Genomic DNA, 22207 nt, shown 5'->3' on the forward strand with positions numbered 1-22207 from the left:
TAATTGTGACCTCCAACTCCATGATTAAAATCAGTCAGGCAAATGGTGAGCCTGTATTTGAGATCTCAGGCTGTCACAGAACAGTGAGGGCAAGTAGTTTGTGCTTTTGCTTTAAGTGGCATGCTTCCAGGAGAGTAAGGGTTATAAAAGTCTAGTTGTCCTGTGAGTGAACAACATTTGTCATGGCAATGAAGATTAATTTAGGCATTGCACTATTGTATTATAATTTGGAGAAATTTTAATCCAGGAAAAACAAAACTACAGCTGAAATGTCAGGGGTCTTCTTTCCTGAAGGGTGTCAGGATACACCAAAATGAGCACAACATTACTCTGCTCTGGGTTAAGCCAGTTTTCAACCACATGGTATCATTTTCCTTTGGAAACAGATGAAGGAATTTCTACACTAAAGTCTTTTTCTATTATTGCTTATAATCATTGTTTTATTGAAAGGAAGCTGAGCTTAACCAGCATTTTCCCCCTTAAAAAGCTGGTCTTGATCCATTCCAATCAGCTCTACTTTTTGATTCTGGGTACAACAGCTTATGCTTTGACATATTTAAGAGTGTGATTCATGAGCTGCTGAGGCACTTGTTTAAATCAATATAAAGAGTGTGGAGTGAAATATTGCATTATTTAAGGAATAATTTTATGTTCTGTTTCAAAGTATTGAATCTGCAACCTCAACATAAGCTTTTCTTAAAAAAAGCACATCAGTTAAATGACTAAATTCCTGGTATAGCAGAAAGCATAGGCCTGGCAATCTTCAGCAGCTTAGAGCACTGAATATATTGAAGTGTTGATAACCTTGCCATATAAAAGACAGAACTGTCAATGGAGAAATGTGAAGGGTGAAGTTTATGTTATGAGTGATACACATTACGAGCACTGTTGAGTATTCTGAGCAGTGTTTACTGTTCAGAACACCATATGGTAAAATATATCATGTATAGAATTTATTTAATGCATTTTAAACAAAAATAAATGGCTGGTTTAAAATGAGAAAAAGCTTGACATTTCTAAACCAAACAGCATTTGCAGTCCAGGCAGGTGCAACTTCAATAATAAACCTCAAACTATGATAATACCTGGCAGCAGAAAGGGATAGCATAAAACTCCTGTGCCCGCTGTTTGGAGGAAGGTATCATTTTCAAATGGGTTACTGCCCTTTATCTAGAAAAATATTCATGCAAACATCTCAATTCCTTTGTTGCTGACACCAAATACCATTTCCCCTGCATGGTGTGAGTTCAGTAAATGTGCATGCTGATGTAGAAGTATGTGATTGTGTGTGCATGGAACTTCATGTATACAAATATCTATGTATACACATTTGCTTGTATTATGTACATGTATCTAATAGTATATGTATGGGGCAGAACTGTCAATAGCAATAATTAACATTGCAATGAACATACTGAACATCAAGAACCTCAAATAAAAATGTAGATTGTACAGATGGTAACTGAACAATTTTCCATGCAATAATGATACTTAAAGTTTCATGGAAAGGTTTGACCCAATAAGCATTTAAGTTCCATATACTGGCCCCTTGTTGCTTATGCATCTGTTTAATAATGTCCCTTTTAGGGAGTTTAACCCCACCACATTTAAAAATAGAAAATGTGGGATACACTCAGCAGGTCAGACAGCACCTGTGAAGAGAAACAATGTTAACATTTCAGGTTAGAGGCCCTTTACTGAAACATCACTGATCTGAAACATTAACTGTTCTCCCTTCAGTTTCTGCCTGACCTGCTGAGTATGTCCAGCATTCTGTTTTTACTTCAGGATTTCAGCATCTGCAGTTTTATATTTTACTTAGTTTCATCACATATCACTTTCAGCACAGGCACATACATATATGACATTCCACTTTATTGAAGTGATTGGTCTTGTCCCCTGCTGGTCACCCATCCTTGCAAAGTTTCAGATTGGTTCAATGGTTAGCAGCTTTGGCTCTCAATCAAAAGCTTATGAAGTACAAGGTCCACTTCAGGATGTGATGGGCAAGTATTTCCCTTGGCTTTATCTCCAGGAGACTGGATGCAAAAATGATCAAATATTGAATCAGATCCACCTCCATTTTAATTAACAAGACTTGGGAGAACCAGTTGTGGTTTCTGGTCTGTTCTGAATTAATCTCCCTCAAGGAAACAGGTTAGGTGCCAAACTTACCTTAACGTTCTTATGGTTAGAGAGAAAATAAATAAATTATCCTTGAACTCCTATTGGCAAGATTACTGGTGCATGTGTCAGTCAAGACCAGGATCAAGTTTAGCTATTGATGATAAAGTTTTAGCTTTCTGAAGCTCAGTTCCAATGACTTTTGGCAAGTTGCTACCTCCAGAACAAGCAGCATAGCAAGAGCAAGCAAGCATACTTGGAGGGAAGGAGGATTGTAGCAGGCTTGAAGAAATCCATTTTATAGTAGACTGTGTAACATTAGCTTCCTAAATGGAAAGATGTGACCTGGACAAAAAGTAATGTATTAGCTTTTGGATAGTAACAGTACTTTGTGAAAAGCAGTCAGTTCTAGGAGTAATCAGTGCAAGCTACAGTTACATGAGAAATCTCTCATTTGATTCTCTTTTACCACCATCTTTTATTGGGCTAATAGAATTCAGTTTTACCTGTTTTGTTGTTAAAGTCAATAATGTATTTGCTGACAGTTTTGCCCTTTCAACCTTCCTGAGTGTAAAGAATAATATTTTCTGCTTCAGTCAGAATTTTAGAGCTTCCCCCCCCCCCCAAATTGACAGAAACATTCCTTTAAGAAATTCCAACTAAAAAAATTCAGTTCTAAGTACTTCTGTTGTTTGTAATGCTTTTATTACCCCTGAAGTGCATCTCTCCTGTCTGAAGGTAGTCATGTCTTCTCAGATGGCCACTCTGCATTTGAGTCTAGATAGAGTGCAATGGCAGTCTGTTAAGCCATGGGCTTTATAGCTATGTTCACTTGTTTCTTCATCCAATTTTACTCCTGGTGGGGTGCTGAACACCATTCAGAAGGACAATGGCATTTTCACCTTCATAAATAAAGACAGAACTAATAAAGTACCAGCACATTTCTACAAAAGATCAGATACACTTCAGTACTCTTGTATGAAGGGCATCAAGACCATATGCTTGTCCAGGACTACTCTAGTTTCTTGTCCCTGGAATAATGAAGTGAGAATGGAGATATCATTGAAATTTCCTCTCAGCATTCTGTCTCTGCCTCAGAATAGCAGTTTTATAATTATGAACAAGTTTTAATTAAGGAGAGGACAATTTTCACTTTTCTATAGACACTGTTTCTGGGGAATTAAATGGAAAACAAACATAACAGTTGAAATACAGGTATTTTGCAAGAGTAATCACTATAGAGAATACAAGTAAGAAAAACACCAGTGAGAGTTAGCTAATCAGCCCCTCAAGCCAACTCTGACATACAACAATATCTTATCTTGGCCTCAACATCACTTTCCCACTCTACCTCTCAACTCAATTATAATTTAAAATCCTTGAATTAGCTGCAAATTGGGAATTGTAAGAGGGGATGGAACTCAGGAGAAATCTGAAAGTAGGAGAGATCAAATTGTTGGAGCTCTGGGCTTACTACTGCCTTGGCACACTTCATTCTATGGTTTAAAAGATGTGACTACTGAGATGATTGATGCATTGGTTTTATTTTTCTAAATTTCTATTAGATTCAAAACTGGAGAAAAGAAAGAAGTCTGTAGGCCAATTAGCTTAAAATTTCTCATAGGGAAATTTTTAGCAACTACTTTGAATGTTATAGCAGAGCACAAAAAGAATTCAAGTTAGTTAAGCAACACCAATGAGATTTTCATAGAGTCAGAGTCTTACAGTACAGAAATGGGCCCTCTGGCACACCACATCCATACCAAACATTTTACACTAATCACATTTTCCCACATTAGGACCATATCCTTCCATGCCCTGTGAAAGGGAAATCATGTCTGGCCAATTTATTGAAATTCTTTAAATAACATGTTATGAATAAAGTACTATACTTAAATTTTCAGAAGGCATTTAATAAGGTACCAAATCAAAGGTTATTGAGGAAAATAAAAGCTTATAGCATAGGAGGAAAGATAGAGATGAACAGAAGATTAGAACAGAACACTATAGCACAGTACAGGCCCTTTGGCCCATGATGTTGTGCCAACATTTATCCTGCTCTAAGATTTATACAACCCTTCCCTCCCACATAGCCCTCCATTTCTCTATCATTCATAAGTCTAACTAAGAGTCTTAAATGTCCCTCATGTATCTGCCCCCACAACTTCTGCCAGCAGTGTTCCACACACCAGTCACTTAAAAAGCTTACCTCTGACATATATCTTCCTCCAATCACCTTGAAATTATGCCCCCTTATGTTAGCCATTATCACTCTGGGAAGAAGTCTGACTGTCCACCTGATCTATGTATCTTATCTTGTACACCTCTATCAAGTCCTTCCTCTTCCCAGAAGAGGAAAGCCCTAGCTTGCTCAACCTATCCTCAAAACAATCTCCAATCCAGGCAATATCCTGGTAAATCTCCTCTGCACACTATAAAGCTGCCACATCCTTTCTATAATGAGGTGCCCAGAACTAAACAATACTCCAAGTACAGTCTGACCAGAGTTCTATAGAGCTGCAACATCACCTCACAGCTGTTGAACTCAGTACTCCAACTAACGAAGGCCAACATTTCATATGCCTTCTTAACAACCCTATTGACCTGTGTGGGACCCATGGGCCCCCAAGATCCCTGTTCCTCCAGAGTCCTGCAATTAACCTTTTATTCTGCCTTTGAATTCAATCTCCCAAGGTGCATCACTTCACACTTATCCAGGTTGAACTCCATCTGCCACTTCTCAGCCCAGCTCTGCATTCTATCAATATCCTGTTGTAATCTACAGCAACCTTCTACACTATCCACAACACCAATTTTTGTATCATCAGCAAGCTTACTAATCCACCCTTCCACATCCTCATCCAAGTCATTTATATAAATCACAAAGAGCAGGGGTCCCAGAACAGATCCCTGCAGAACACCACTGGTCACTGACCTCCAGGCAGAATACATTCTATCTACCACTACCCTGTCTTCTATGGGTGAGCCAATTCTGAATCCACACAGCCAAGTTTCCCTGGATCCCATACCTCCTGAATAAGCCTACCAAGAGGAACCTTATCACACACCTGAAAATCAATGTACCCCACATCCAGTACTCTACCTTCAATGCACTTTGTCACATCCTCAGATGTGAATCAGGTACACAAGGCACAACCTGCCCCTCACAAAGCCATGCTGACTGTCACTAATCAGCCTATGCTTCTCCAAATGCCCATAAATCCTGTCTAAGAATCTTCTCCAGTAAATTCACCCACCACTGAAGTAAGACTCACTGGTCTAATTCCTAGTGCTATCCCTACTTCCTTTCTTAAATGAAATAACATTTGCCACCCTCCAATCATCTGGCACTACTCCTGTGGCCAGTGAGGATACAAAGATAATCACCAGAGGCACAGCAATCTCTTCCCTAGCTTCCCATAATAACCTTGGATATATCCCATCCAGCTCCAGTGACTTACTTATCCCAATGTTTTACACAAGTTCCAGCACATCCTCTTTCCTCATGAGAAAATGCCCTAGCATATCAGCCTGTTGTATGCCATCCTCACAAATGTCCAAGGTCTCTCTCTGGTGAAGCAAGGTATTCATTAAGGACCTCCTCTACCTCTTCTGACTCCAGGCGGATGTTTCCTCTTGTCCCTGAGGAATCCTACTCTCACTCAAGTCATCCTCTTATTCTTCACGCAAGTGTAGAATGCCTTGGGGGTTTCATTGATCCTACCCTCAAGGACTTCTCATGCCCCCTTCTAGCTCTCCCAAGTCCATTCTTTAGCTCCCTCCTGGCTACCTTGTAACTATCCAGAGCCCTGTCTGATCCAAGCTTTCTAACCCTTAGGTAATTTTCTGTCTTCCTCTTGACATGATATTCTACATCTCATGTCAACCACAGTTCCTTCACTCTACCATCCTTACCCTGCCTCAATGGGACAAACCTATCCAGAGCCCCATTCAAGTACTCCTTAAACAACCTCCACATTTCCACTGTGCACTTCCCCAGGAACATCTGTTCCCAGTTTACACTCCCAAGTTCCTGCCTAATGGCTTCATAATTCCCCCTCCCCTAGTTAAATATTTTCCCATATCATCTGCTCCTATCCCTCTCCAAGGAGAGGGTAAAGGAAAAGGAGTTATGGTCACTGTCTCCAAAATGCACTCCCACTGAGATATGAAACCCAATCAGGCTCATTGCCTAGTACTTGGTCCAGTATGGCCTCTCCTCTAGTCAGCCTGTCCACATACTGTGTCAGCAGTCCTCCCTGTACACACCAAACAAACTCCACCCCATTTATCCCCTTTACACAAGAGAGGTGCCAATCAATATTAGGAAAGTTGAAAGCACCCATGACAACCCTATTATTTTTGTACCTCTCCAAAATCTGCCTCTGATCTGCTCCTCAGCATCTCTGCTACTGCTTGGGTGGGGGAAATGAGTCTGTAGAATACTCCCAAAAGAGCAATTGCTCCCTTCCTGTTTCTGACTGCCACCCACACTGACTCAGTGGATGATTCCTCTAGGACATCCTCCCTTTCTACAGCTGTGACACTGTCCCTGATCAGCAAAGCCACTCCCCCACCTCTTACTGCCACCCTGTTCCATTTGAAACATCTAAACCCTGGAATACCCAGCAGCCATTCCTGCCCTTGTGACAGCCAAGTCTCTGTATGGGCCACCACATCATAGTTCCATGTACTTACCCACACTCATCCCAAGTTCACCACCCTTGTTCCTGATACTTCTCACATTAAAGTGAACACTTCAGCTCATCCAACTGATTGCAATTTTACCCTTTCAACTGCCTATCCTTCCTCATGGTCTTTCTACATCCACTTGTACACTAAATGAACCAAGCTCTGACCCATCACTCTGGTTCCCACGCCCCACCAAGCTAGTTTAAACCCTCCCCAACCATTCAAGCAAACCTGCCCACAGGAATATTGGTCCCCCTCCAGTTCAGGTGTAACCCATCCTTTGTGTACAAGTCATACCTTCCCCAGAAGAGATCCCAATGATCCACAAATCTGAAACCCTGCCCCCACACCAATTTCTCAGCCACACATTCATCTGCCAAATCATCCTATTCTTACCCTCACTGACACATGGTGCAGGCAGCAATCCAGAGATTACTGCTCTTGAGGTCCTGCTTTTCAGCTTCCTACCCAACTCCCTACATTCTCTCTTCAGGACCTCATCTCTTTTCCTACCTATGTCATTGGCACCAATATGTACCACAACCTCTGGCTGTTCATCCTCCCCCTTCAGATTGCTGTGGACCCAGAGACATCCCTGACCCTGGCACTAGGGAGGCAACATACCATACAGGAGTCTCTTTCACTTCCACAGGATCTCCTGTCTGCCCCTCTTACTATGGAATCCCCTATCAGTACCACTCTCCTCTTCATTCCCCCACCTTCCTACACCACACAATCTGGCTCAGTGCCAGAGATCTGATCACTGCAGCTTTCCCCTAGTAGGTCAGACCTCCAACAGTATCCAAAGCAATATACCTGTTATTGCAGGTAACAGCCACAGGGGCACTTTGCACTACCTGCCTATTCCCCACCCTTCTCCCGACAGTCACCAGGACCAGTCCTGACTGCCTCCTACAGCTTCAGAGTGACCACCTCCCTGTAGCTCTTGTTTATGTACTCCTCAGTATCCCTTAGGAACCCAAGGTCAGCCAGCTACAGCTCCAGTTCCCTAACACAGTCTGCAAGGAGCTGCAGCTGGATGCACCTCATGCAGATGTAATTATCAGGGAGACAGAATGGCTCCCAGAACTCCCACATGCTGAACACACCACTGACCCCAGATCCATTCTCACTACTCTGCACCACAGGGAACACCAAATAAAAGAAAGAGACTTACTTTCACCTCTTCTCACCAAAGCCTCAATACCCCCACTCTAACACTGTCCAATCCACTTATAGTTGCCTTGCCTTTATTTGCTGCTGTTAATAAGCCAATCAACTGGTAACAATTTGCAAATGTGCCTCATTTAGGCTCTTGAAAGCTGAAACTCACAAGCTCAGGCACAGAGACTCACCTCTTTTCCTAGTTAACAGGGAACAGAGAGTGGACACAAATGAGTCTCTTTCTGACTGACGTACCACAGTGATCAGTGCTGCAGCCTCAACTTTTTTACTATTTATATAAATAACTTGGATGAAGTCTCAGAATGTATGGTTACTAAATTTGCTGATGACACTAAGATAGGTTGGAAAAAAAATTGTGAAGAGGACATAAGCAGGCTTCAAGAGATATAGATAGGACAAATGAGTGGGCAAAAATCTGACAAATATTGGAATGTGAAAACATGTAAAATTGTCCATTTTGGCAGGAGAAAATTCTTACAAAGTATTTTATCTAAATGGTGAGAGATTGCAGAACTTTGAGGCAGAGGAAAATTGGTAAATAAATTGGCTTATTATTGTCACATGTACCAAGATACAGTGAAAAACTTGTCTTGCATACTATCCATACAGATCGTTTCATTGCCACAGTGCATTGAAGAATTTAGAACTAGGAATCGCAGTTTAAAAAATAGAGGTCACCCATTTGAGGTGAAGATGTGGCAATTTTTTTCTTAAAGGTTGGGAGTGTTTGAACTCACTTTCACAAAAGACAGTGCAAGCAGAGTCTTTGAATATTTTTAAGATGGAGATAGATGAATGCTTGATAAGCAAGAGGGCAAAAAGTTACTGACAGTGGTCAGAAATATTGGGTTGAAGTCATAATCTGATCACCCATGATCTTACTAAATGGCAGAGCAGAATGTGGCCTATTCCTGCTCCTAATTCTTATCTTTGTATGGTTGTATATTTTGGCAGTTGGTAATGAATTACTAACTTAAAACAAAGGACGAGAATTAAGATTAAGAGGAATAAAATGCTGTTTGTATAGGAAATGCTTTCCATGAGAAGTGGCTAAAGCAAGGAAGATCATATCTTTTAGGAAAAATTGGATAAGTCATAGAGTCATATTGTCACACAACACAGAAACAGGTGCTTTGACCGATCATGTGCATACCGATCATCAAGTATCTAAATGTATGAAGGGTTGTTGACTTCAGGAAGGGGAAGGAGGGTGAACATATGCCACTCTACATTGGTGGATCAGCAGTAGAGATGGTCAGCAGCTTTAAATTCCTGGGCCTTAAAATATCAGATGACCTGTCCTCGGCCCAGCACATAGATGAAATCATAAGGAAGATGCGCCAGCGCCTGTACTTTCTAAGGTTAAGGAGCTTCAGCATGTCACTGAACAGTCTAACAAACTTCGACAAATGTACTGTTGAACACATCCTGACTGGTTGCATCATGGTCATGTACGGCAATTCGAATGCGCAGCAATTCAAGAAGTTACAAAGAGTAGTGGACTCAGCCCACTACATCACCAGCACATCACTCCCTACCATCGAAAATATCTACATGAGATGCTGTCTCAAGAAGGCAACATCCATCATCAAAAATCCCCACCACGCGGGCCATGCCATCTTCTCATAGCTACCATTGGGCAGGATGTACAGAAGCCTGAAGTCCCACACCACTAGGTTCAAGAACAGCTACTTCCCTTTGACCATTCAGTTCTTGAACCAAACTGTACAATCCTAATCACTACCTCAGTATAGCAACACTATGATCACTTTGAACTACAATGGACTTTATTTTTTTTGTTCTAGTTGTGTTCTTTCTTGCATAATTTATGTATAATTTACGTTTTTCTTGTGAATGTTGTGTACCTGATGCTATGTGCCTGTGATGCTGCTGCAAGTCAGTTTTTCATTGCACTTGTGTATGCATGTACTTGTACACATGATAATAAACTCGACTTTGACTTTGACTTTTTATTTGAAGCAGATGTAAATATAGGACTGGCATGAGAGGAGAGCTGTGGAATTATTTCTGGATTCTCCAGCAAAGACCTCACACAAAAACAAGAGGACAAATTATATAATTCTGTGCTGCAAACCTCTGCATTCTATTATACTATGAACCAGTAAGTCTCTTTCTCTGGTGAATGGTATTAAAAATCCATATATATATGAATATCAAGTAGGCACATGGATGGATTTGCCTGCATTATACACATATATGGTGCTCATGGTCTGTCAGTCTTTAGACTCAAATGGGTTTTATGCTTGAAGTGCCAACAGGATCCTGACAACAAAGAACATTCAGTTAAGATACATATCAGCAAAAAAGAACCTCAAGGGGAGAAATGACCTCCTCCTGTTCCCATTTTCAGGGGAAAGAATGGAGAAAAGAAGTGTGAGAACAGTTAGGCTGATTTACCAGGAAGCTGTAACCACTCTGTGTGCAGTGGGGGGAGCAGGCTCATGATATTAAAGGTCAGCTACAACTACACCTGGGATAACTCTCTGTCAGTATCCTGTGGCCTTTTCATCACTGTTAATGCCCAAAGGAGGATCTGTTTTTTTAATCCCTATCCTTAAACAAAATCCATCAACATAACACAACCTTACAAATGTCTTCAATCAAACACCAAGCCAGCAGGAAACCTAAGCTTCTTAATGATACACCAGCTATCAATTCATTCAGCAACTGGACTGAATTAGCTTCTATTCATTCCTTTCCACAGCACCTTCAGTATGCATACATCAAAAAATATGTTATTCTAATGGAAGTGATTTTATTACTTGTAGGCTTGATGGCTCAACGTTTATATCCATATTTCTATAGAATTCATTAGGAAAAATCTCAGGTTACTTTTAGGGGAACCCATACAGGCCATGAAACTAGTCTCTATTGACTCAGGTCACTACGTTGCCTAGTTACCAGCACAAGATTGACAATGAGAAGGCACCTTGCCACTCTTTTCCCAAGAAATCAATATGACAGGTTTGATGGTGATGATCTGAGAGGGCCAGAAAAAGCATGAAATTACTGATGAAGCTTATATTTTGAAAGTCTCGGGAAAAGATTAGCTTTAGCCACATTATTCTGCCCCAGTCATATTCCACTTCTTTTTACTTCCCTGCCTTCTCTTTTTTTCACCCTTTTCTTCACTTTTTTTCAGTGCACTACAAGCAGCAGCTGATCTATTTTGCAGCGCAGATTCAGCAATGTAATATTCCCTTGCTGGGACAATCAGAATATGGGGAGGTATTTTTCTTTCCATTTCTTTTGCACCAAATCGAAAATTACAGGCTGGCTCTAAGGGAATAGAAGCCCTTGATATTTCTGACCTTTGCTGACACCCCTTTCGTCACTTGTCAGTTCTTAAAAGGGGTATTTAATTGTGAATCTTTGGTGGTGACAAGGTAAGTGTCTGGTATTCTAGCACTGCCTTTCATTAGAAGCTTCTGCAGACTGCCTAGAGACAGTTAACTCTTCCATCTCCCTTGCAGTGGGTCATTTCACAATCCTTTAAGACAACATAAAAACTGAATGTGGCATTCATTGACTAATGTCTTTGTTGCTATGGAGTCACAAAATTGAACCAGTGAAAATCCATGTATCTATATAGAAAAGCGTAGTGTAGAAGATATAATCATATGAACATTGTGACTTCAGGAACAGGAGTAAGCCAACCAGCCCCACTTCCCCATTCAATTAGGTGATAGCTGATCAGGACATCAACTCAATTATTCTGTCTTTGCTTCATATCCCTTGATACCCTTACCTAACAGAGCTCTATCGATCTTGGTCCTGAAAGCTCCAATTATCCCAACATCCGCAGCTTTTTGTGGGAGAGTATTCGAGGTTTCTACCACAGGAACTCTTCTGTTTCAAGTCTTTTTTGTGAAAATCTTATGGGACTTTTTGTCTAAGCATTAAGGAAGACTTTATATGTGTTCTCACTAGACATCTTGGGCCATTTAATGTACTTTGCCCACCCATACAAATCCAGGTCCTGAGCTTTACAGACTGAAGATCCTGTCAAAGGGAAAACCTGGGAAGCCCTGAATACCAGCAGAGTTATTTTTGCTGTAACTGTTCACTTACCATTTCTAATATATGGGCAGGCACAGTAGTGTAGCAGTTAACGTAACGCTATTACAATGCCAGCGACCAGGTTCAATTCCGGCCGCTGTCTGTAAGGAGTTTGTACGTTCTCCCTGTACCTGCGTGGGTTTCCTCCAGGTGCTCAGGTTTCCTCCCACATTCCAAAGAAGTACAGGTTAGGAAGCTGTGGGCTTGCTATGTCGGCGCTGGAAGCACTTGCGGGATACCCCCAGAACACTCTATGTAAAAGATGTATTTCACTGTGTGTTTTGATGTACATGTGACTAATAAAGATATTTTATCTTCACTAAAAACATCTTTACACTAATATATTTATGGTCTTTTGGGTACATACACAGAAATGTATATTCTCTATGCGAGCAGGGGGCATGATTTTATTTGGACTTATGCCATTGTTTTGATAGTTAGTGAATGCCATTTTGGTTAACCTCTGTGAGGGCCACGTTTACAAACATGTACTCAGCAGACTTGAAGAAAATAAGTAAAACCAGGTTGAGGATAAAATTCAGCCTTCACCTATTTTGGATGACACCTTGACAATGAGGAAAATTGTTCCTGAAGTCAGGCAGGACCAAAGAGAAGCATTTTTTCCAACAAAAGCTGGGGGGGGGGGGGGGGAAAAGGAAGTCTAACAAATGTCCCCTTTAACAGATTTATGGATGAAGGAACTGATGCCATTGTGGCCAAGTCTGCAGATGATACCAAGATAGGTGGAGGAACAGGAAGTGTTGCGGAGCCAGGGAGTCTGCAGAAGGACTTGGACAGGTTGGGAGAGTGGGCAAAGAAGTGGCAGATGAATAAGGCATAGGGAAGTGTGGGGTTATGCACTTTGGTAGGAAGGATAAAGTTGTAGACCCTTTTCTTAATGGGGAGAGAATTCAGAAATCAGAGGTACAAAGGGACTTGGGAGTCCTAGTTCAGGATTCCCCTAAGGTTAACTTGCAGGTTGAGTCAGTAGTAAAGAAAGCAAATGCAAGGTTAGCATTCATTTTGAGAGAAATAAGCCATAAAAACAAGGCTGCTTCTGCTGAGTCTTCATGAGGCATTGGTCAGACCACATGGAATATTGTGAGCAATTTTGGGCCCCGTATCTGAGGAAAGATATGGTGGACCTGAAGAAGGTCCAGAGGAGTTCATGTGGATGATCCCAGGAACGAAAGGCTTAACTTGTGAGGAGAATTTGATGTCTCTAGGCCTGTACTCACTGAAGTTCAGAAGGATGAGCAGAGATCTCTTAAAACCTACAGGATACTGAAAGACAATAGAGCGGATGTAGAGAGGATGTTTCCATTAGTAGGAGAGTCTAGGATATGAGGGCACAGCCTCAGAATAAAAGGATGTCCCTTCAGCCAGAGGGTGGTGAATCTGTGGAATTCATTGCCACAGAAGGCTGCGGAGGCCAAGTCATTGGGTGTATTTAAGGTAGAGATTGACAGGTTTTTGATTGGTAAGAGGGTTAAGAATTATGTGGAGAAGGCGGGAGAATGGAATTGAATAAAAAGCTTGCCATGATTGAGTTAGCGGAGCAGACTCAGTGGGCTGAATGGCTTAATTCTGATCCTATATCTTATGAACCTATAAGAAAAGGAAAATGGTCACAAGAATAGCCTCAATTGCAGCAATTGACTCTGAAACCCAGACATGGGAGAAATATTGTGAGATACTGTCACATTTGTTTGCTGCAAGTGATATCATTGATACAAATAAACAGAAGTCCATTCTGATGAGGTGGTGGGATCCCCTCCGTATGATTTAATAAGAAATATACTGAGCCCAGAGGAACCCCATAATGAAAACGTTAAGGAATTGGTACATTTGTTGAAGAATCACTTTAACCCAAAGTCAAATGAGATTATACAAAGGTTTAAGTTTGATTCAGGGTTTAGGAAACCTCACAAAATTGACTGAGTATGTAGCTGAAATGAGAAAGTTATCACAAGGCTGTCTCTCTCAGAAGCTAGGGGACAGGTTACTGTGAGGAATCAATGATTCAGGGATGGCTGTTATTAGAGGTGAACCTGCCCTTTGAGGACGCATTGAAAATTGCCCAAGGAGTGGAATCAGCAAATAAAAACCTGTACGTGAGATTGCCTGTACGACATAGCAGCAGGCATGCAGGAGATGCAGCAAAATACATTGTTCCAAAACAAACCGAGCAATGTTTACAAAAGGTAAGCATGTGCTGTTACTGCTGTGGAGAGAAACAGGTGCCATCTATACGCTGGTTTAGGCATAGAAAGTGTCACACAGGTGATTCAAAAGGCCACACCACCAAAACTTGTAGAAACAACCACAGAGCAAATAAATTGAAAGAACTTAGAGGAAGGCATTCAAAGTTTCTGAAGTTCCCACCATTCTCACCACATCAAGGAAACAAATGAAAACTGTAGAATCGAGATGGTGTTCTCAATGTTCGATAGAAAAAGGGCTGACTTAACGAAAGTCAACTATTGATTTTTGTCATGAAAGTGAATGACTGAGACATGATATCTGAACATCACTGGGTGCAGTATTACACTGATGAGTCAGACTGAAAGCATAACTTGGGTGACCAGAAGACACTAGACCTGAATTTCAAGAGGCACAGCTACATATGAAAACCTATCTAAAACATATCTAGGTGAAAGCACTGAAATGCTACCAGAAGACCTAGACGTGTAGGGACAAGTTTTGCATTTCTTGCAGTTGCAGGGGAAAATGTCAGGAGATGCTCAGCACATCACGGAAGCCAGCTCTGTGGAATCTGCCTACATTTCTCACTGCCTCGGTAAAGCAGCCAACATAATCAAAGATCCCACCCACCCTGGACTTTCTTCTCCTCCTTCCCATCGGGCAGAAGATACAAAAGCCTGAAAGCACGTACCACCAGGGTCAAGGACAGCTTCTATCCCATTGTTAAAAGACTATTGAACAGTCCCCTAATACAATGAGATAGATTCTTGACCTCACCATCTACCTCATTATGACCTTGCACTTTATTGTCTGCCTGCACTGCACTTCCTCTGTAACTGTAACACTTTATTCTGCTTATTCATGTTTTGTTATTGTTTTCCCTTCAATGGACTGTGTAATGAAATGATCTGTATGGATGGCATGCAAAACAAAGTTTGTCACTGTACCACTGTACGTGTGACAATAATAAAACAATTTACCAATTTAATGTGGAGATGTAGTTGAGAAGGGATGAGCAGACCAGGGAGTCACAGAGAGAATGGTCCCTGTGGAAAGCAGAAAGGGGGGGAGAGCAGAAGATTTGGCTGGCTGATGATAGGTTCCCATTGGAGCTAGTGGAAGGGGCGAAGGATGAAAAGCTGGTTGTGGAGGATAGTGGAGTGTAAGGTGAGGACCGGGGAACTCCATCCCATTCTGTCTGGGGGAGGGGAGGGTGAGAACAGAAGTGTGGGAAATGGAGTATGAGGACTCCATCACCTATAGCTGAGGGGATGTCATGTTTCCTGAAGAAGGAGGACATTTCAGAAGTCCTGGCATTGAAAGGCTTATTGTGAGAACAGGTGCAGCAGAGACAGAGAAACTGAGAGAAGGGGATGGTGTCCTAACAGGAGAAAGGGTGGGAGGAGGTATTTGTGGTTTATAGTGGTGATCAGTGGATAGTTTGTCTTCTGAGATGAAGAAAAGTAAGAGAAATGTCAGAAATAGTCGAGGTGAATTTGAGTGTAAGGTGGAATTTGGTGGCAAAGGTGTTAAAATTGATGAGTTTGGCACGAGTGCAGGAAGCAGCAGCCATTCAGTTGTTGATGTAGTGGAGAAAAAGTGAGGAGGGAGGGGGTTCCAGAGTAGGTTTGGAGCAAGGACTGTTCCGCATAGCCAACAAAAATGACAGGAGTATCTTGTGCTTACGTCCATGGCTACAGCTTTGATTTGTAGCAAGTGGGAGGATTTAAAAGAGAAGAGAGAATGGTGGATGAGTTTTTTTTCTGACTGGAAATCCATAACAAGTGGTATACCTCAGGGATTAGTGCTGGGTCCTTTGTGTTTGTATATATAAATGACTTGGATGAGAATGTAGGTGGTCTGATTAGTTAGTTTGTGGATGTGGGTAGCGAAGAAGGTCACGGAAGGGTACAGTGGCACATAGATGAGCTTGAAAGTTGGGCGGAGTGGTGTCAGATGGAATTTAATCTAGACAAGTGCAATGGTAATGCACTTTGGATAGAATAGGAAATGCATAGATGGATATGGGCCTAATGCGGGCAAATGAGATTAGCTTAGATAGGCATCAAGGTGGATCCAAAGAGCACATTTCTATTTTGTACTTTTAATGATTCTATGTTTCTATGAAGTTGCATATGAGTCATGCATATCAACAGATCATGTTAGGAGATTAGGCAAAGACACTTTTGACTGGCTACACGCAAGGCTTGTTCACATATGGCTAACTAGCCTTCGGAGCTTTGTCTGCACTTGCTACCTTTCGGAGAACCATGGAGGTATTTCTGGGCGTCATTCATAGAATGACTGTATATGTTGACAACATCCTGATTACAGGAACCTCAAGAGATGAATGCCCCAGGAATCTGGAAGAAGCATTGAAACTTGAAAAGGCAGAATACATTTAAAGAGAAGTAAATGACAAACAAAATAAAGTACTTGGGATGTCATATGGACGCTGAAGAACTACACCCAATTAAAGAGAAGGTAAAACTCATTATTAATGCTCTTGCCATAACTGCAGGCACTGAGCTGAAGGTATGTCTGGAATTGTTGAATAATTACAATAAGTTCTTGCCAATTCCAGCAATGATCTTACCTCCATTGCACCAATTGCTAAAAGGATATGATGCTAAGGCTCAAGAAGAAGATTTTGCACATTACAAAGGATTGCTGCAGTTTGTGAACATTCTAAACCGTTATTTAACAGACAAAATTAACCTTTCTTTGCGATGCATCAGCAAATGGTATTGGTGTTGTGTTGTTCCATCTTTCAGGTCCAGATTGCTGAGAGCAACAGAGAAAATTTCCTCTCAGCGGGATACAGAAGATTCATTGTCATCATGAATGGAGTGCAGCCGTCTCATACCTTCATTTATGCATGTCACTTCACCATCCACACAGTTCATAAATCCCCTGATTCCTCTGTTCAATGAGATGAAGTCAGTGCTTCAAATGGTTTCCCCGTGAGTTCAAAGATGGGCATTGACCATGAAAGCATATGAGTATGCAATTATTTTCTAAATAGGGAAATACTTTGGAAGCATGTAAGTCCTCAATAAACTTCCAACAGCAGAGATGGCTCCTGATGAAGGATTGTCATGCCAAGTGCTGACAATGGATCACCTGGGCACTATGACTATGAGAACTGTGCAAATCAGACAATGGACAACGTAACGTGCTTGAGATGCAGGAGATTAAAAGGTCCAGAGAGGGCAAAGGTCCATAAGGAGGTGTCCAAGAGGAGAAGGAGGGTTTGAGGCGGGACAAAGGGTCATCAGTGGGAGGTTGGGAGCGCAACATCCTCCATTGTCTCATTAGGTCATGAAAGAGAAACAATCGCTGTTGGTGCCCTATCGCTACTGGAAGGAACTTAGAGCTGAGTGCAAGGGATGGATGCATTGTAAGAGGATCCAGGGTTGTCCTTCACTCTCAAGGCCAGGCATTGTTTCTGAAACAGTTCCATCAGGTACAAGTAGGAGTGACCAGAATGAAGGGGTGAGCCAGTTTGTACATGTGGTGGCCTAAAATAGACTCTAACATTGTAATCTCCCATCAGATATCAAGAAAACAGAAATATGTATGCTCTTGCACCCTTGCACCTTAGGGAGAGGACTGAGCAGCCACTGTGTGGACTTCACGTTGATTATACTGGATCTTTCCTAGGCAAGTTGTTCTGAGGAATTGCTCGGAGCAACATATTCAAAGATGGCTGGGTTGAGAAGATTTTCACTGCAGACAAGAATCTAAGAAAACAACCTGTTCTACCTCAAGTAGAGGTAAGATGGTCTGCCAGAGAGATCTCCAGCGTTTCCAAAAAGTTTCCATAAATAATATTGAAATGGCTTGGGTGGGATGTGGGTAGAATGTGTATATAATTGAATGTGCATAGTTGATAGTTATTTTCAGCCAAATCAACAGGGGTCATGGTGCTTTTGGGTGTTTAGCTTGTGCCACTGATTTGATTTTTGGCAGAGACCATTTTGCTCGATCTCTGTAAGGGCTTTATTTGCAGGTATGTGAACTCAGCAGGATTGAAGAAAATAAATAACCTTCTTAAAGAATGAAATTCAGCCTCCACATATTTTGTATGTTAACACAAAACAGGATAATAGACGTGGCGTTAGAAATTCAATCACGTAGCATCTGCTTGTTATGTATGATGCCATTGAATTGTAGCTGAAATCAGTCTTAGTGATCAGCACCTCAGTGCATGGTATGACTTTTGACTGCATACTCCCATGTAATAGAATGTGCATGCACATGAAATATTTAAGATATCCATTTGTGGCATCAGTTCATATGAAATGCACAACTTATGCCTCCCATGGGCAGCTTATTCACATAAATGCTATTAAAATTTTCCAGAAACAGGACAGCGGATGTGAACAGTAGTGCAAGCTCTTTACTGCAGTGTTCAAAGCAACTATCATTTTCCAGCAGGTTTGTTGGCAATGATGCTCTCGGCTTTCCTTGGTGTTATTTTGTTGGGTCTCCAGCATGAGCTGGGGAAGGAGAAGAGGGGGCCAAAGCAAAGGTGACCAGAGAATAAAGGATAAGGGGAAGAGGGGTTTTGGCTGAGATGCTCGCCCTCCCCAAGAGCTTTCCAGGATTCCTGGTCCCCCTCCGAATGTCCAAGGACCAATGCAACTTGAGGCCAAGGTATATCAAGTCAGTGAGGACAGAGAGCTGTCACTTTCTTCATGCAGCACTCCGGATAGGTAACTGGGCTCAGACTGCTCTGCCTGTAGACAGGAAAGCCACTGCCACTCAAAACTTCCTGGGCTCTGGATTGTGCCAGAGGGCTGCAGCTGACGTATGGCACATCTTCCTTTCTGCTTTTGGGACATCACATATGCTCGCTCCTCATGGACAGGAGAATTCATTTCCTTCTCCTTGAGTCAGCAGCTGCAGACATCACTATCGTGTTGATTTGTTGGGAACGGGGGCTTCCTAAAGGCTCAAAGACTGATAGACTGCGCGCATGTAGTCTGCTGGGGTCCATATAGGAACCCAAAACTCCCAAGAGAGAGAGTATTGCAAGGGTACAAGGAAAAAAGGAGAGGGGTAATGGGACAGAAGGATAGCTCTTCTGGGAACTGGGACAAATAGCCTTCTTCTGTATCATCATAAGTATGTACGTGAGGAAAGTCTTTTGTTCTCTGGACATACAGGTCATGAAGAAAATATCCTAATGTCATATATCAGGGAAGCTTGCTTGATGTCTTAATTTTGAGATGGTCTGTTGCTCCCCCTGTATTTCAGTCACTGTGCCAGGCAGACAGGTGGGCCATGGGGAACCAGCAATCTCCTTCCTATGCTTTCTCGCTCAATACAGTTCAGTCTCCAGGTCATGTTGGAGAGTGCAATTACAATCAAAGTCTCAGAATCACATCAAACTAAGTGGAGGGTGTCATCAGGATTCCCAAGATGATAAGATAAGATAAGATTTCTTTATTAGTCACATGTACATCAAAACACACAGTGAAATGGATCTTTTGCACAGAATGCTCTGGGGGCAGTCTGCAAGTGTCACTATGCTCCTGGCGCCAACATAGCATTTTCATAACTTCCTAATCTGTACGTCTTTGGAATGTGGGAGGAAACTCATGCAGACACAGGGAGAACATACAAACTGCTTACAGACAGCGGCCAGAATTGAACTTGTGTCGCTGGCGCTATAATAGTGTCACACTAACTACTACACTACCGTGAGGCTCTGCTGCTTGGATTAGTAATGGAAGAAAAGCTAAATGTGCTGGAAATACTCAGCAGGGCAGGCAACAACTGTGGAGAAAGAAAAACAGGGTTGACGTTTCAGGTCAATAATCCTTCATTAGGGCTGGAACAGTGAGAAAACAAGTGTGTTTTAAGTGGCAAAGATGACTGGACAAAGGGCATGTCCAGCATCGCAGGGAGAGTATCTTTTCGTACCCTGTCAAGTGTGTCTCACAGTTTGTCATCATTTACTGATTCCCACACATTGAGCTTTTCATAAGGTTACAACTCATGCCTGCTGCAGCAACATAGAGAGGGTATTTTGTCAGGGCTTGCCTTGTACCCCTGAGATTCACTTGGGGACTTCACCTGATGAGCTTATGTATTAAAAATGAGTGTATGCTGCACAAAAATTGCAGCTGAAGTGGAGATGTGGGAGCAGGTTGTTGGCAATGGGCAGTCATGACTGCTTTGCAGTTTATACCTGCCGAGAAACTCCTGTGAAGTGCTAAGTCCTGTGAAGGCTGTTCATCCCTCAAATAGCATCACCAAAATTAGATTATCTGGTCATTATCACATTGCTGTTTGTGCAAGCTTTCTCTCTGCAAACTGGTTGCTGTTTTTTCTACATTACCGTAGTGACCATATTTCAAATGCACCCTGCAGGCTGTAAAGTGACCTAGAACTCCTGAAGTTTCAGAAGATACTATATAGATGCAAGTCTTTTTTTTAAACTCTTCTAATGAAGTGCAATGTACACACAGAGGACCCTGTTAGGCATTTTCCAAGAGTCCGTTAAACCTTGCATTTCGTTGACAATGTCTTTCTCCATTCAAGTCATTTATTGCCATACATGACGGCAACATTAGAATGTCGTCTTTGTTGAGTGGATACAGTTTGTGAAAGCTAAGCCATTTTATTTACCCTCAGTGGCCAAAGGTCACTATGAAGAGAAACTGTCTTCTCTGCATACAAGTGGCTGACAGGAAGATACTGAAGGTCACAAAGGGTCACAAAGAAGCCATTGTGAGACTGCTCAGTGCTGCTTAGATGATTTGGCCAATTATGGCCACTCATTTGCAGTGAATAAGCTTTTAAAGTTGCAGTAATAAATCAAGAAGCCAGGCTTGATGGGGAATTCTTGTAAGGAGAAAAAAGAAATAGTTGTACGATGAATAATGTCTTCTCTGAGAAGTTGTCACACCGCAGTATCCACACATAAGGACCTGTGTTTATACGTGTGCACAGTTCCTTCCTGATTGCTGTCATTATTCTGCGCCAAACTGATTAATGCCTCCATTGAAGACACTCTGACAAGGAGAATGCAAGGAATGAATTCTTTACTTGTAAACCGATCGGGGATGTCTCACTCCCAGTGTTATCTTCTGTTCTGCAGGGATGAATCCTAGCATTTTATGAGCGAGGACAGTGCGTCCCTTCTTCCACTGATGGGAGATGTAAAAAAGGGCATGTAACAGTGACAGTGAGCTGTTCATAAACCTTCAAAATTGTTCTCTGTTGAATCACGTGGCATTGGAGTTTTATGCCACTTAGGAGGTCAAAAGTCAAGGTGAAGGTTTTCCATTATGCATACAGAGCTGAATAATTCATGAGAACAATAATTGTTGCAAAGGAGATGATGACATGAAGTAAAGTGTGAAAATTTACCATCAACATTTTTGTGAAATTTCTTGTGCACACATGTTGTAAGTGTCTTAAAGGAACCTGAATTTCCACAGTTGCTGCAGAACCTGCTGCCTCCTGCACCCTGGCAGGTTCTTTCACCATTAATTTCCTGAGAAGGCCAGCCCATTGCAGTTGGATCAGATTCCCATGTTTGTCCAGCTGAATGAATCATCGCTCCACTGGATAGAGTGGAGAACATGCCATCAGATCACCTTAAACCATTAGCTGAATGCCTAAAATGGCTCAGTATGTAAAATACACTGCATTATGTCATACTGAAGTCTGTGGAATGGAAGGTCACAGGTTTATTCTCCTAACAGCACACAATGCACTGGAGGAACTCAGTGGGTCAGGCAGCATCTATGGAGAGAAATAGACAGTTGACGTTTCAGGTCGAGACCCTTCATCTGGACTGAAAGAAAGAGGGGAGGTAGACAGTATAGAAGGAAGGGGTGGAGCAAGAGCTGGCAGGTGATAGGTGGATCCAAGACAGGCAGATGAGGGAGGGGGGAGAGTGGGA

Source organism: Pristis pectinata, chromosome 10, assembly GCF_009764475.1.
Source record: "Pristis pectinata isolate sPriPec2 chromosome 10, sPriPec2.1.pri, whole genome shotgun sequence".
Classification (NCBI taxonomy): domain Eukaryota; kingdom Metazoa; phylum Chordata; class Chondrichthyes; order Rhinopristiformes; family Pristidae; genus Pristis; species Pristis pectinata.